Below are 17,404 nucleotides of genomic sequence, written 5' to 3' on the forward strand. Positions count from 1 at the left end.
AGCAGCTAATATGCATAGCTTTTCCGCTGACTCCCGTTTTCGGCTGACACTGGCAGCCCATTAAAGCGACACTGATAGCAAATTGAGGCGACCTGAATCGGTAAATTACCGCATTCTGAAAACAAATATGCGCCGCTTATGGTGGATTACGGAGCTTATTTGAGATGGAAAAGTCGAAACAAAAAACACCAAAATCTAGGTGTCTTCTTCAGCGGCTGACGCGAGTCCGCGCGGTTTTTCTGGCGCGGATCCTAAAGGGTAGGCTGCACCGCCATTCACTTTAAAACGGTCGTCATGTAGTACTTTTCGGTTGAAAGTCGCGCGTTTGACTTCAACGGCGGTAGAACATTGGCACTTCAAATTTCGCAGCAATCAATGAGACTTTCGCTGACGGACAAACATGAATGCACCCGTAAAGATTAACAGATGCGATTTTTTCTGAGAATAAGAATTTAATGAGGTTCATTACCAGGAAGTCTGAAGAGTGCCCAGAAAGTGCTGCTAGGCCTAGCAACCTATAACGCTTTAAAAGGAAGGCGACAGATACTTTCAGTTTCTTTCTTATGTCACGGGTGACGTCAGTGCTCTACTTTCTAATGTTCAGTGACATGCACCACATGGTGGCAGCCAAGGGAACTAGAAGTAGGACGCTCTGGCGGGCTAATTGGCTCATTTGAAGCGAACGAGTAGAACTGCGCAGACAGAACGGGACGACAGGCACACATGACGTCATCTGAAAACACAAATTTTCCGGAACTAAATTGGACATTTAAGTGAATTTGTGCATCGACATAACGTGTTAGCTTTCATGCGCTATCGGAAAAGGAACCGCTTATTACCGACTGTCCTTTAAACAGAGAGCACAATGTTAATATTCTGGCATTCCTAATAGACATGTGCACCGGTGTTGGCACTCCACTGCAGAATCCTTATTATGGGCCACAGATAATAGCGTTCAATGTTTAAGTTGCCGAGTGGCGGAACATGTGGCGGAGAGCAATACACGTCTGTCCTATACGCGGCCGACATCTGCATTTTCCGGTTGCACCGGACGTAATACTATCGGATGCAAATTTGGTTTACGCTACTGATTAACTGCATGCAACACCCCCCCCCCCCCCCCCCCTCTTCGCCTTCGTTAACGTCGCACCAAGGGAAGGGCAGTTTTCATCTCGAGGGGTGTCAGCTTTTTCTTTCCCATCCGTGCCGCTTCAGCTGATCGAAAAGGGCGTAGACTTGCTGCTGCAATGCAGTTTTCGTAAGATAGCGAGTCATACGTCAGTGTTACGCCCAACAGTACCGAGCCGGGCCTCTTCTCTTTTTTCTTGCTCTAGTGTGCACGCCATTTTTAACATCTCGCATGTCACTTTAAGAGACTATCTTATGGTGGCGCGGTGGTGTTTGTGCTCAGCGTCTGCATTAAGTATTCGAAATCGCTTAACGGCAATGTTACCAGCGTTCTCGGGTTGAGGCCGTTTTCTTCGCTGAGATAAAGCGCGATCTGCCACTTCTAGTGCGATAAAGCATTTAAGCTGCGGTCTAGGAAAAACCCCTGGCGTACTCTGTCACAAAATTAAGTGAATGGTCGAGGCAGTTGTTACGTCATCAAGATCAAGCGGCACAAAGTAACAAATCAGATGACGCAACATTTCAAAATGCATCACCCCCGGAGAAGATAGAAGGCTGCTGGAATAGACATTGTTTTCGCAGAAGGCAACCGTAGCAGGGGGCGTAAGACTGTAAGGGGAAGGGAGGACGTAATAAATAAAATAAAACACTGTATGGCCGCGAATGGGTTTCGAACCAGCGGCGGCGCGAACAGCAGCTTCGCCGACCTCTGCATAAGACCCCTACCCTTCGCAGCTTTTATTTAACATATTTTATCGCAGTGATGCAATGTTCTATGTACATGAACTATGTCAAGTAAACACGATACATGAAAAATTGGCAGAGGTTTAGCATAGTTAAGTATGGTATTTAGCGAAAGCTTCACGGCAATGGTTGTGACGTCATCTACGCGACTAATCACATGACCCCCTCCCCTTTCCCTAACACAAACTGAAAGATCGCCCAAAGGTCATTGCAAGGTCAAAGGTCAAGTTCATGACCATGTGGTGCGACACCAAGTAGACCACGAGGTTATGCTGAAGGTCTTAACTGTGGCGCGACTTGTAGCTATGCATGACCTCTAAATCAGTGAAGGTCAAATTTAGTGCCACGCGAACTACGGCTCTACCTAGCGTAGTGAAGCTTGCGCTTCAGTACTACACACATAAATAACCAATCACGATAAAAGAGGCATTGCAGAGCATATCACTATTACTTCATCATTATACGACACACCAAAGCGCCAAGCACTGTGCAAAAGGCAATGCAGAGCACATCATAAAGTGTGAGTGCTGCTCTGTTTAGAACTTGGTCTGGACAAACATTTCATTTAGATGAACAACCATTCTTCTGAAGTTGTCTTTTGCGGAGACAAGATTGACAATGTCGGTTCATCATGCGTGTTTTCCAGATGCTGTGTTGTAAATGAAGAAAGTGCACATCTAAGGGTTCATCGGCTAATGGCAGTGCAGCGAGATATCGTACCGAACGCGGGATGAAATTTGTCTTTTTTTTTCAATGTTCACGCTATCGCCGCAGCCGAACATATCACCTGTTTATCAGCCTTTCTCTTGTGCTGTGTTTTGGATCCAGAACACATCGCTATCGTACTGTTCAATTAGCGCATTTTAATCTGCCCCGCAATATTTTTTGCCGTGCGTATTGACGGTCAGTTTGAAACCGCGCTACGTCTGGACACAGTTTCCTTCGAGTACGATAAAAGCAAAAAATTACATCTTTCATGTCTTAATAGTTTTTTAAATGTTTCCATATCACAACCGACAAGTTAGAATCAAGCACGCTTTTACTCCGTACGTTATGAACAGGGGTAATTAGAAAAAAAAATGATGTTTAAGAATTACATTTTGCAAGACAAATACTGGCAAGAATAAACCAAAAGTTTTATTTGCCTTCGCACGAATAACTAGCGAGTGCCTTGAATCTGGCAGCCTTGATGCTATAGGTGGCATACGAGGGTTATCGAACAGCTTCCGCCCTCACCCTTCGACGCCGTTCCCACGCGGCACTCGCGGAACACATGACGTGATACGTCCGCCGCTATATGGACGAGGGTGGCACTGGTGAACACACTCAACGTAGCTTACAGTACATATAAATATCCCCCAAAACAGATTAGACTGCCGTCACTGTAGCTCAGTTGGTAGAGCACAGGACTTGAAAATTGGAGGTCGTGGGCTCGGATCCAATTGGCGGCATGTGGCATTTTTAAAGCGAAAGCTTTACTACGCCAGCCAGCGAGCCATTTCGGCTAGTCGCGCCGTATGCAGTATGACGTATGCCATGGCCGAGCTTGAGCCGCCGTCGCCTAGCAACACCGCAGCCGCGCTCCAACAGATGGCGCCGCCGTCGCCGCTCGCTCCACCAGATGTGCTCCTCTAGGGTAGAGGGAGAGGTGTGGCCTCGCGGGGGTATATACTATATATATGCGCTTCGTCTCTGTGTATTGTAGTCGTTATGGAGAGCGTGAAAGAGACGCAACAACGAAAGAACGAAGCGAGGAAGGGACAACGCGCTCAAGAGACGCCTGAAGAACGCGCCGCACGACTCCAGAAGCGTCGTAACGAAGATGCGGCTAGAAGTAGTCGTGCCACATCCCGGAGTGACTCTTCAACTGCGGAAGTGATCGGCTTGAGCTCTCGAGAGCGTCGTAATGAGACGCTGCGTAGACGACGTACCGAGGAAACGAAACTTTCGCAATTCCACTAGGGTTAACCAGAGCTAAACCACAGCAATTTTTTTCTTAGGTTTTCTAATCAATTATTTAAAAAAACAGTCACCCTATTAATCCTTCATTAACACCATACATTAAAAGAAAAACCCTCTGCTCTTTGGATTAGATGAGTATTTGGTTCCATCATGCAAAACTAAGTTATATCAAATAGCAGTGCGAATCACAATACCGAGGGTAGACCTTAGTTGTGTCTCTCGGTCCGTGCATACATCTCTCGAAGTTGTACGTATTTCTCCCTTTCAGGTCAAGTGCTGGAACGAAGGAAGTGGCTGCCAGTACACGACAGCTGCTTCAGGGATCACCCAGCATTTCCTCCTCGAATGTGAACACCACTCCGTCCGTTGTCCCAGGTGCTCGGCCACCGTTCTTTGCAGAGACGTATGCGCACATCTCAGGTCGGCCTCATGCAACACTTCGACGCCTGTCGCGTCCGAAGTCGAATTTCCACCAAGTCACCTGGACGAAGCAGCATCCGTGACGACTTTCAGAGGATCCGTTGAAATGCCGGCGGGTGAAATCACAGCATACCTGAGGTCAATGGCTGTTGATATCAGCACTCATGGGGACCGATTAAATGAAATCTCTCACGGCATAACCACACTCATGGAAACACTGAGGCAAGAACTACATGTTTCAACAAGAATGAATCACGACAGCTTGATGAAGAGTGCAAACGAAATGACTTCATCAAACGGACAACTCAAAGCATGTTTGGCCTCGACCAGCGATAGAGTTGACAACATTTCGGGAACTATAAACAGTTTACAAACCATTCTAATGGATAAATTTGGTGAAACTCTTGGCAACGTGTCTCAGGTCGCAGCTGCAGTAGAACAGATCAGAGCTGAGCTGATTGAAAACAGTCAAAAGCCACTGGGCGGCGTCAACAGCGCACTTCGAAACAGTGAAATGCAAGCATCTCAGTGCGTGTTTTTTGTCAAAGGTGTCAGATCCCTTCAAAGGTCACTGACGCCACTGCAGCGGTGGGCTGACTACGAAAGCGAAAAGGTGTGCCTTCGTGGTTACTGCATGACTCCCGGAGTGTGGCTCGTACACAGCGATGAAGCTGTGACGCTGCATGGGACGTACACCATGCACAAGGGTGACATGGACGACGTTGTTCGTTGGCCGTTCGAGAATAAGATAAGGATGAGTGTCGTTCATCCCAGATTAGGCAATGAAATTTCGATAGAATGCAAGTCATTTCGGCCCGGAGAAGCTAATCAAAAGCCAACAACGTTAAGTAACCCAAGTGCCTTTTTTCCTGACCAGTCGTTTAACCTCGAAGAACTGATCAGGGGCGGATACGTAGATAATGACGAACTTCAGATAAACTGGGAGCTGCTGCCTTGAACCAAGCTTGAGCACTGATGATGACCCATTCTAATGTTTTTGCTTCACTGAAAAACTCTAACTGTGCTGTTTATTTTTTTATCTGTCTGTTTGTGCAGTAGCATGTATTTTGGTAAAATCTTGTCTAAAAAACTGGTATGAATGTTTCAGTCACAGCAGCTGATTAAGTGCTTGATATGAAACTGTCGAACTTCTTCACGTGTTTTGAACCCACCCTCTCACCTGTAATACCCCAATAAAATCTTTATTTTCCGCAATAAATGTGGGAGGTGGTGCTGCAAATACAGAAATTTGTAGTTTGAGAGGAAATTCGAAGTATGTCATACATCAGTACTTCAAGTAGATATAAGGTTGTTTTTTTTTATGTAAGACTTGTGGTTTATACTTAACAAAATGTTCTGCTCAGCAGTCAAGAAGAAGAAAGAACGCAAAATACGGACATCGTATATGCTATAGGATCTGACGATTCGCATCTTGGTCCGGCCACTCCGGAATTATATTCCTTCTGTGCTTCCGGACCACCCTTTAGAGCGATAACGCCGATACAACAAGTGCAGAGCAAGGTTCCGGGCTAGTTGGTAATGCATTTCAGGGGAAGAAACAGCGCAATGAAACACGGACACACGAAGAACGGACACACACGAGCGCTCGTGTGTGTCCGTTCTTCGTGTGTCCGTGTTTCATTGCGCTGTTTCTTCCCCTGAAGTGCAGAGCGTTAGTGAAAGCTAAAAACTTTTCACTCGATACCTTTAAAAAATATCATAATGTAACATTTGTATATGTGAAAAAAAAACAGTGAGAAAAGACGCAATACCAAAGGAAGACGCACACAGACTGTCGCGCTCCGGCGACAGTCTGTGTGCGTCTTCATCTGGTATTGCGTCTTTTCTCGCTGGTTTTTTTTTTTTCACGTCAACATTTATCAACTCGCCCAACAATTCACGCTTCTGAACTAACATTTGTATCCTTGCTGCTAAAACATTTTTTGTAATAACTTACTGTGCAAACATTCCACAAATTTGCCAGATCTACAAACAATAACGAGATACAATGCACAAATACGTCAATTAAGGCCGTTTTTTTTTTCACTTGAGCTGCACAGTTGTGAAAAAATGTGGTGTGAGAGTTTCGCGCCTCTCCGCCCGCTTGATCACCAAGAAAAACTTTTTTTTTCGTTGCTTAAATACAACCAACCCATTCAACGTTAGCAAAAACTGTAGTGCAAATGTGGCAGACCGTGTTAGCTAAATCCTAGGTTAATATTATTGCAAAAATAAAGGTCATAGAGTGACAACTAAATATCTCACAGCACATGGGCGCCTAAATGGGTTCCCGTGTGCAGTGAGATGTCAGTGCACGTTAAAGATCCCCAGGTGGTCGAAATTATTCCGGAGCCCTCCACTACGGCACCTCTTCCTTTCTTCTTTCACTCCCTCCTTTATCCCTTTCCTTACAGCGCGGTTCAGCTGTCCGCCGATATGTGAGACAGATACTGCGCCATTTCATTTTCTACAGCCACCGGCGTCCGCCCTGTCTACAAGTCACCTCGCTTCACCTGGGACGCTCAGTACCCGGTGAACTCTTTCCTTTTATTCTGTAGTGTTGTACGCGTGTTGAGTTCGTGTTATTCTTGTTTTCGTTTCGTATCGGCTCCTTTCCTTTAAATTATAAATACGGCTTCGTTTTGTTTTGTCTGATCTCTTTGTTGTTTCCTTCGAACCTGCACGCGATAGCGTTCCCCTTTGGAAGTCGGGGACGTGTAACCGGGGGCGCGACATGCTCTCAACCACAAACGCAGCTTGTTATAATTGGTTTTTGGGGGAATGGAAATGGCGCAGTATCTGTCTCATATATCGTTGGACACCTAAACCGCGCCGTAAGGGAAGGGTAAAGGAGGGAGTGAAAGAAGAAAGGAAGAGAGAGGTGCCGTAGTGGAGGGCTCCGGAATAATTTCGACCACTGGCTTGTTAAATATCATCTTCGGAACATCGCGCAAGCAGCGCTCAAGTGCCGGTGTAAGTTTCGTTACCGGCTCGCCTTATTGTGCTGCGCAGGTGTGCTGGTATCTAAAGCTTCTAGTCGTTCTTGCGTCATTTAAAGTCACTTTTTTCATGAATGTACTTTCAACGTGAACGCACAGGTAATATTTCCCTCTAAACCGAATGACACGATTGGAAAATAATGAAGCGATCGGGCTAAATAGTCGACAAGGAACAAAAGTTTTTTTGTTTGGCCTGTACAGGTGCTATCTGAAGACACACGTGAGACTCGGGTTGCATGAGAGATTTTTACAGAACAAAATCTGTGCACTTTTTCTACCACGAATTCCTTGCGAGTTACGTTGTGTGTGGTACACATGCGTTCACAAGAAATCCGCAGTTTTCAAGTTGATTGTAGGATAACGCGTTCCAGTTGGAGGCGTGCAAGTACATCTTCACCAAGCTCACTTCTTTAAAAGGAGGAAAACGAAGTCTCCTCCTCTCAGCACGCGGCAGCGAGCGTGGTTCGGCTCGAGCCAGGAGGCAGGCCCGTGCGCTTTCCTTTTCTTTCTTCCTGTCAGAAACAGCAGCAGCAGCACCGCTGGTCCACTCGGCGAACAGGATGGCTCCGAAGCGCTCCCGCCCCGGACCAGCTGCGAAGCACACCGCCCCGAAACGTGGCCGCGCAGCTCGAGGAACTCGCGGACGCCTTCATCCGGGACTGTCTTCGCCAGCACCGGGCCTCCGTCTCGAGACGGCAGCGCACACTTCCGCTGTCCCGCCGCCAGATCCCGGTGCGTCCACATCGCGTGAGCAGTCGTCACCAAGCGAGGCCTCAGCAGCTACGGCTTGTCCGACGTTTTCCGAGCCAACTACGTGTTCATTGCCTGGGAGCTGGGGGACAGAAGAGACAGAGACCATGCGGTGCAGTCAAGGGGACAGTGGTGAGCGAATGGAGGAGAGCATGGGATGCTTCCCATTCAGCCTGCAGGAACATAGCTACGAAGCTAGTGCTCCGAAGGAAGACAGCGGTGCGGTTCCGGAGGCCATCGGCCCGTTCAACTCCACCAGGGTGGAAGGAGGCGTTCCTATCCGCCAGATGGCTCCTCCGGCCGAGGCAGCAGCGGGGCTTCCCGGGGAACCCCGGAGTGAGCTTAACGTGGCCGATGTTCCACCGGCGGGGGTGCCCGTCGAGATCCCGCCCTGCCCGCTCGGTATTTACTTTGAAATGCAGCGGGAAGAACTGCGACGCACCGGGGCTAAGTACATCTTCGGGGACAAAATGTTCTAACCTTGTGACGATCAAGAGTGCGGTTGGTGCAAGTGTTTAATATTAAATGCATCACTTTTTTTATCCTTTAGGCTTTTAGTTGTGAGAGCTTTTATTCCTTGTGTTCCTGCCCTTCCGAGCACCCTGCGAATAAACCACTTTTGCCGCACATTCAGCGTCCCTTTTTCAATCGACACTATCGGTACGATGTCATGAGGTCAGGTGGCTAGTGGGATGTAATCACTCTAGCGCTGAATAGCGCGGTCATAGACATACCGATATCTGACATGACGGACCTCTGACGGACCACCTGGCTCCCTTCCGCTGCTTGCTTCGACGCAGCGCCAGCGACGCGTCGCACTAGACCCGCCCGCGTCCGCCCTGTCTGCAAGGCACCTCGCTTCACCTGGGACACTCGGTATTGGTGAACTCCTTTCTTCATTCTGTATTGTTGTACGCGTGTTGAGTATGTGTTATTCTTGTTTTCGTTTCGTATCGGCTCTTTTCCCTTAAATTATAAATACGGTTTCGTTTTGTTTTGTCTGATCTCTTTGTTCTCTCGTTCGAACCTGCACGCGATAGCGTTCCCCTTTGGAAGTCGGGGACGCGTTACCGATTCGCGACGATGGGCGTCCGCACGACAGGACGAAGCCGTTTTTTGCCCTTTCGGGAGTCCGTAAAAAGAAACAATGGCAACACTAAGGAATTTGGTCGAGTTGGGTGAACGCATGGGGTTGAAAGACGGCGAGCTGCGTACGTGGGTAGCTGCCGAACTAGAGAAGGAACGCGGAGCACGTGCAGCCGAACGTGAGGCTCAACGGGAGCACGAAAAGGCGCTTGCAGATGCCGAACGCGAGCACGCCAAAGCGGAAGTAGAGGCTGAGGAGCGCAAAGCACAAGCCGAACGCTAGCACGCAAAATTGCTAGCTGAAGCGTAAGGGCGTATTGATTGCAGCTCCAAATAAGACTCGCAGAAGCGGGTGGGGGTAATCTAGAACCCGCACTGGGGCCCTCAGCACCGGTTAGCCCACGCAAATTGATCCCGCCTTTCGACAATCGCAGGGTTGACTTAGATGCACACCTCAAACGTTTTGAGGGTATCGCAGAAGGTCACAGCTGGCCCAAGGAAAAATGGGCTGCAGCGCTCAGTATGCCTTTGACTGGGGAGGCTCTCCGTGTGTTCGGTCGACTGTCCCCGCCAGATTCAATGGATTACGTACGATAAGGCAAAACTAGCCCTGTTCCAATATTTCTGTTTTACAGCAGAAGATTATCGCGTATGGGTTCGTGAAAGTAAGCCACTTGATAAAAAAATGTGGATTAGCTCAGCTAATCCATTATATACAAAGCGAATGGTATCGGCCTTCACTGTGTTCATTGGCGTTGGCGTTGACAATGTTCTAGACGGCGATGGCTTTGAGCAAAGGACGGGCGCATAACTGGCTGCCTGGATATGTGGACGCCTCATTAGTGTTTTGATTCGTGGTGAGAGAGAGAGTTGTGGAATGAATGAATTAGCGCTGACAGCGTTGTGGCTGACATGCGGCACTGCAGCAATAGCTAGACCGAAGCGTTCATTTGGCGATCAATCTCGCGATCAACCATTAACTGCACGCCACCTCCCGGGGTGGCAGGGAGGGCGCGCTGCCTATCCAGTGTGCGGAACGAAATCAAAGCAGGCTTTTGACACGAACGCCATGTATATGAAAGCGAGAGTGTGGTCTCCACTGACACACGGAGCCGGTTGCGCGCCTTTCCTTTCGTGAAAATGAGCAGCCTTTGCAAAGTTGTCAACGCAAATGAATTCCATGAATGCCGTCGGCTCACTTGTTTTGTTTGGCTTTTGAGGAAAGGAAATGGCACAGTAACCGTCTCACATATCTCGGTGGACACCCGAACCGTGCCGTAAAGGAAGAGATAAAGGAGAGAGGGAAAGAAGAAAGAGAAAACTGAAAACTGAAAGTTGCATATTGAGGAAAGGCGCGGCGCTGCGCAGTGGCGGAACACCTGTGGCTCGGTGTGACTAGGGAGCGAAAGGGAGAGAAAAGGCGACGGAGTCGGCGGCGGCGGCCACCTGCGCCGTGCGTGACGTCACTCGTGCTCCGACATACGCCGGCTCGCGCGAAGCCCGGTGTTGACTAGCGTAGTGAAGCTTTTCGCTTCAAAAACAGACAAGCAATGCGCAGCACGCCTGCTCAGTCTTTTCGATCGATGGATCGAGATGTCGGGAATGGCCACAACGTACAATGATCTACGTGAATTGGTGGCGGCCGAGCCGTTAATGAGGAACTGTCATAGTCGTCTGGCGATTTTTCTTCGAGAAAGAGAGTGCAAGACCCTGGACAAAATGGCTGAAGCAGCAAACAACTTCCCAGAGGCCCAGAGACAAAGAAACTTGTCTTCGTTCAAAGAATCGTTGGAGGTGGGTATTCCGAGAGAGAAGGACGTTCCATCAAGTAGGCAGTCAGGAAGGTGCCTCATTTGTAAGCGACCTGGTCATAAGGCTGCGGACTGTCGCTCTAAGCCAAAACAGCTTTATTGCGTTTATTGTCGGAAAACAGGGCATGATGTAAGTTCCCGCTCAAGAAAGCATGGAAACCAGAAGAAATCGTCCTGTTGTGTTCAGCCAGAGTGTGTTGCGCCTGAAACGGTGTACACAACAGCAGATAGACTTGAACCAGCTGAAGATAATGCGGTGGTCGGACTTGTCCGGGAAAAGCCTGCAGATGCCCAACACATGCATGTTCTAGAGGGAGAGCTCCGAGGCCTACCCGTACGTGTATTACGTGTCACAGGGAGCAATAAAGTGGTTGCGCAGAGAGCCCTAGTTCCTGACTCGGCTCTCACCGGCTCGATATCTACGGTGTTCCTTGTTGATGGCAGCAGTCTGGAAGTTCGCGAGGCAGAAGTCTACATCGCTTCCCCTTATTTCACTGGCACGGCCCTGGTGAAGTTCATGGAGACACCACTGTACGCTGTCATAATTGGAAATATATCAGAGGCCCGTGATCCGTCGAATCCAGATATTAATTGTAAAAATTCGAAGGGCGTTGCTAAATTACGTCCTGGCGTAGTCAATCACGAGGTTGCCAGAGAAGATGATGAGGGCCCAAAATTGGTGTTGGCTGGAAAGTAAGTTTCCGTACGAAGGAGGGAAATTACTGATTTAAGCGAGGTTCTCCAAGGGAATGCTAGAAACAGAGCAAAGAGACGATGAGTCATTGAAGGCTGTTGGGTGAAAGTAGGGCAGGTGTTCCATGGCAAGCACGGCACTTTGCACTCGTATTCTGTTGAAAAGGATTTGCTGTACCACCTCTATCATCTCGCCTCTGGCAGAGAGGTTCGACAGGTAGTACTTCCAAAGTCTTGTAGGTCACAGGTGTTAAGCCTTGTCCACGATAGCCCGTTGGCGGGGCATCAGGGCATTAAGGAGACTACAGATCGAGTTCTTGAGGAATTCTGCTGGCCAGGAGTGCAGAAGGCGATCAAGAGGTATGTCAGGTCGTGCGACTCGTGCCAATCGACGTGCCAGAAAGGCAAAGTAGGGAAAGCTCCGTTGGGACGCATGCCTCTTATCGACACTCCATTTGATCGGGCCGCTGTCGATATTTCCGGTCCGCTGTCGCCCACATCGGTGAAATGAAATATATTCTCACTCTCGTCGATTTTGCCACGCCATATCCTGACGCCGTGGCCATGCCAAGTATATATTCAGCGACCGTGGCAGAAGTTTTCGGGGAGATGTTTTCATGTATAGGTTTTCCTAGAGAGATCCTCTGTGACCAGGGCTCCTGTTTCACTTCCGAAATGATGAGAAAGATCAATTATCTCTTACCCGTGAAACATGTCAGCACGACCTCTTACCACCCAGCGTGCAACGGGATGGTGGAGAAATTTAACGGCTCACTCAAGGAGATGACGCGGAAGTTCAGTCAGGAGCAGCCCAAAACATGGAATCTTTATATCGCTCTACTTCTGTTCGCATGCAGAGAAGTGCTGCAGTCGTGTCTGGGTTTTTTTTTTGTTTAGTTGATATTTGCACGTGCGAGCACCGCTTGCAGTCTTCAGAGAGCTGTGGACCAGGGAAGAGCTGTGATAAGACACGAAGACGACATATGGTTACGTTCTCGATCTAAGAGAACGCCTCGGACAAACTGTGAGAGCAGCATATCAAAATTTGTTGCGTGCCCAACAGTCGCATAAGAGATATTATGAGAGGAACAGCAAGAAGCTGCGTTTAAAGGGTTGGAGATCGAGCCCTCATTCTTTTGCCGAGTTGCCACAGTGAACTCCTGATGCAGTGGAAAGGTTCATTCGTGGTTTCTGGCAAAAAGAACGATGTGGATTATTGGATCGACTTGGGCCAATCTAAGAAGCTCCTCCACATCAATATGCTTAAATGGTACAAAGAGCGTGCGCCCCAAAAGACTGTGCAGGCGTCGTCTGTCGTTGTATAATCGAAGAAGTTGACATGATTGTAAAACGTAGGCGCTTATTCCATGAGTGGTTTATAAATTGCCGGAGGTTGATGCCCAGTGTACAGTGCTACTATCTGGTGTTTGCAATGGCTACCTGTGGAAATGCAGTGTAGTAGTGTTTGTGAGTTATCTTTCTTCTTCCTTCATTCTTCGGTTACGGGTTGTTGAGTGTTTACATAATCACCTTCATGGTACAGACAAGTTTAATGTTTGTGTCTGAAATTTTGTACTGTTGCTATTTTCAATTTTGTCACATGTATAAGGTTTGACCCTCTGTGTATAAGGTTTGACATGTTTGACATGTCCACTTTGTGCGCGTTTCCATGTGCTTGCATGTGTCACAGTGTAAAGTGCCTTCGGTGACTTCGGCGGCGTCTAACTTGTCCGTTTACCACATGAACAATGAACATAAGCGTTGTGTTCACCAACGCCAGTTTTTTCTATGTAAAAAAGCTTTTCCGAAGGGGGGGGGGCATTTGTGATGTGCGTACGAAATCGTCCGTTTATTTTCGATCACAGTGGTGCGGCGATACCGGAGCGCTGTGCGTGCCAGCCCTGCGTTGCGTGTGTGCGCTTGCGAATGGCGCTTGTGAGGCGACGGCGACAGTGTGGCGATCACGAGGACCGGAGAGCTGACGTGTCAGAAAACCTAGCTGTAAAGGAAGACAACGCAGCGGAGATCGGGTCATTCAAGCGAGGAGGTGGCAGCCGTTGGACAATAGGGTCCGTGCTGCCGTGACCTCCCTTGGATCACCGACGTAAGCCTCCTGCGTTCCTTGCAAGCTTGGAGGTGGCAGCCGATGGATTGAGGGTCCGTACTGCTTAAATGCACCCTTTTACAGCCTGAATTAAGCCTCCGGCGTTTCGGACCGCCGTCGACGGGATCTGGCTACGTTTCTTTTTCCCTGCTGCTGCCAAGTTTTTCGGGATGCTGACGGGAGACCACCGGCGTCTCCCTGTGTTCCTCTCCGCTCCTACCACCACCTGAATCCCTTGAGCCGCTTTCTTCAACGCAGCGCCAGCGACGCGTCGCAAAGGAGGCGAAACGCTAAAACGCCCGTGTGCTGTTTGATGTCAGTGCACGTTAAAGATCCCCATGTGGTAGAAATTATTCCGGAGCCCTCCACTACGGCACCTCTTTCTTCCTTGCTTCTTTCACTCCATCCTTTATCCTTTTCCTTACGGCGCGGTCCAGGTGTCCAACGATATAAGAGACAGATACTGCGCCATTTCCTTTTCCCCAAAACAAATTATTATTATTATTATTATCCTTAAGATGACGCAAGCAGCGCTGAAGTGCCGGTGTAAGTTTCGTTACCGGCTCGCTTTATCGTGCTGCTAAGGTGATATATGAGACAGATACTGCGCCATTTCCTTTCCCCCAAGAACCAATTATTATTGCTGCTAAGGTGGGCTGGTATCTGCAGCTTCTGGTCGTCCTTGCGTCATTTAAAGTTCCTTTTTCATTAACGTACTTTCAACGTGAGCGCACAGGTACTATTTCTCTCTAATCCGAATGACAGGATTAGAAAATAATGAAACGATTTGGCTAAATAGTCGACAAGGAACAACATCAGAAGTTTTTTTTTAGCCTGTACAGGTGCTATCGGAAGACACACGTGAGACTCGATTTGCATGAGACATCTTCACAGTAAAAAAATCTTTGCACTTTTTCTACCACGGATTCTTTGCGAGTGACGTTTTGTGTGGTACACATGCGTTCACCAAGCAATCCGCAGTTTTCAAGTTGATTGTAGGATAACGCATTGCAGTTGGAAGCGTGCAGGAATATCTTCACCAAGCTCACTTCTTTAAAAGGAGGAAAACGAAGTCTCCTCCTTTCAGCACGCGGCAGCGAGCGTGGTTCGGCTCGAGCCAGAACACTGGCCCGTGCACTTCCCTTTTCTTCCTGTCAGAAACAGCAGCAGCAGCACCGCTGGTCCACTCGGCGAACAAGATGGCTCCGAAGCGCTCCCACCCCGGACCAGCTGCGAAGTACACCGCCCCGAAACGTGGCCGCGCAGCTCGAGGAACTCGCGGACGCCTTCATCCGGGACTGTCTTCGCCAGCACCGGGCCTTCGTCTCGAGACGGCAGCGCACACTACCGCTGTCCCGCCGCCAGAACCCGGTGCGTCCACATCGCGTGAGCAGTCGTCACCAAGCGAGGCCTCAGCAGCTACGGCTTGTCTGATGTTTTCCGAGCCAACAACTTGTTCAGCGCCTGGGAGCTGGGGGACAGAAGAGACAGAGACCATGCGGTGCAGTCAAGGTGACAGTGGTGAGCGAACGGAGGAGAGCATGGGATGCTTCCCATTCAGCCTGCAGGAACCTTGCTACGATGCTAGTGTTCCGAAGGAAGACAGCGGTGTGGTTCCGGAGGCCATCGGCCCGTTCAACTCCACCATGCTGGAAGGCGGCGTCCCCATCCGCCAGATGGTTCCTCCGACCGAGGCAGCAGCGGGGCTGCCGGGGGAATCCCGGAGTGAGCTTAACATGGCCGACATTCCACCGGTGGTGGTGCCCGCCGAGATCCCGCCCTGTCCTCTCGGCATTTACTTTGAAATGCAACGGGAAGAACTGCGACGTACCGGGGCTAAGCTATTCTACGGGGATAAAATGATCTAAGGCGTTGATGATGGTCGATGTGGTTGGTGCAAGTGTTTAATTTTAAATGCTATACTTTTTATCCTTTAAACTTTGAGGAGTGACAGCTTTTATTCCTTGTGTTCCTGCCCTTCCGAGCACCCCGCGAATAAACCTCACTTTTGCAGCAGAATCAGTGTCTCTTTTCAGTTGAACCTGCATCGGTACGATTTCGTGAGGTCAAAAAGCTTGTGGTGTGCGATGACTCTGGCGCTGAATAGCGCGGTCATAGGCATGTCGGTCTGCCTTAGACATCTTTCAGCGATCTCAAATCCAACAGTACTGATCATGCGCGTGCTTTCGGCACACTAAGCAAGACTAAGCGCTCGCTAAATCTCCAATCGTTCGTTTCAAAGAATTACCTTTTTGAGGCGTTTTTTTTTTCAGTTGGCGTCGAGTTAGCGTCATGCTCTAGCATGGTGTTTCGAAAGTGGGCATTACTCATGGGGGTGGGGGGGGGGGGGGAGCGCAGTTACACCCTCCGGCTCTAATGTTTTTCCACAGAAGGCGTACATGCGTCGGAGGATGGCTGATAATGCGACCCGCCACAGAATATTCTCATGTACCGCCCGCACTGTACCGGGCGTTTTTTTAGAGGGTTCATAGTTTTTAACAAAATACAACTTGCTTTAGATTTATTTTAGCCCCGGACTCATATTGAAGGCTATACCGCTGGCACTAGGTGAGAGCCACAATATCTTTATTAGGTCACTAATTAATTGGTTTATGGGGTGTAATGTCCCAATGCGACTCAGACAATGAGTGTCGCCGTAGTGAAGGGCTCCGGAAATTTCGACCACCTGGCGTTCTTTAACGTGCACTGACATCCCACAGTACAGGGCGTCTCTAGAATTTCGCCTCCATCGAAATTCGACCGCTGCGGCCGGGATCGAACCCGCGTCTTTCGGGTCAGGAGACGAGCACCATAACCACTGAGACACCGCGGCGGCCTATACAAGAGGTGATAACTGCTACAAACAAACTGAATAAATACTTTTGAGACCGCAGCGGTAGCCTAGTGGTTTAACATCCGCCTCGCATGCGAGGGGTTCGGGGTTCGATCCCCAGTGCCGCCGGGTACTCACCGGTGATACAATGGGCACACGCTTTCCCCTGCCTGGTGCTCGGCTTCTTTCGGGCGAAATGTTTGGGAAATAAGTATTTGACCCCACCTTTAGTAGAAGAAACAGCCTTGTGCCATGGCGCTTTTTGGCCACTGTTGTATTTGCGCTAAAATATTCATCACCATTAAATCATAAGAGCTGTTGATTAGAGAGTATGCAAAGAGAAGTTGGCTTAAAGCAAGTGAAAAATAAGCATTTTTTTTTACAACTGTGCGTGTGCCATGTGGGCTAAAAAGCAGATGGTGAACTTCTGCACTTCGTTACAAATTGTTCTCGGAAACCAGCGCTAATTCATAACAGTGAAGTGTGTTTTTTGCTACGGGCTAGTTACTGGTATACGGTACGGGATAGTTACTGATAAAATAAATTTGCATGCTATTTGCGTAGTTAGGCCATATGCGAATTAGGTGCGTTTGCACCGTGTAATGCACTGTTTTGCATTGTTTATCTTTATATTGTAGTGTTTATCGCGGTTATGCTTGAAGGATGTCGAAACTCACCGAAACCAAGGACGATAAGTTTATATTTTTTTAGATCTGTGGTGTTCAGTGGGAAATTAAAAGTAGAATTACTGTTTATTTCATGTTAATGACATTGTTACGCGATTAAATTGATAATATGAAGTGTATTTCGGCCCGGCCTATTTATATTTACTCCATTCCTTGCCGCTACCTTTTTGCTGTTGTGGGACAGTTTT

This window comes from Amblyomma americanum, chromosome 9 (assembly GCF_052857255.1).
Source record: "Amblyomma americanum isolate KBUSLIRL-KWMA chromosome 9, ASM5285725v1, whole genome shotgun sequence".
Lineage (NCBI taxonomy): Eukaryota > Metazoa > Arthropoda > Arachnida > Ixodida > Ixodidae > Amblyomma > Amblyomma americanum.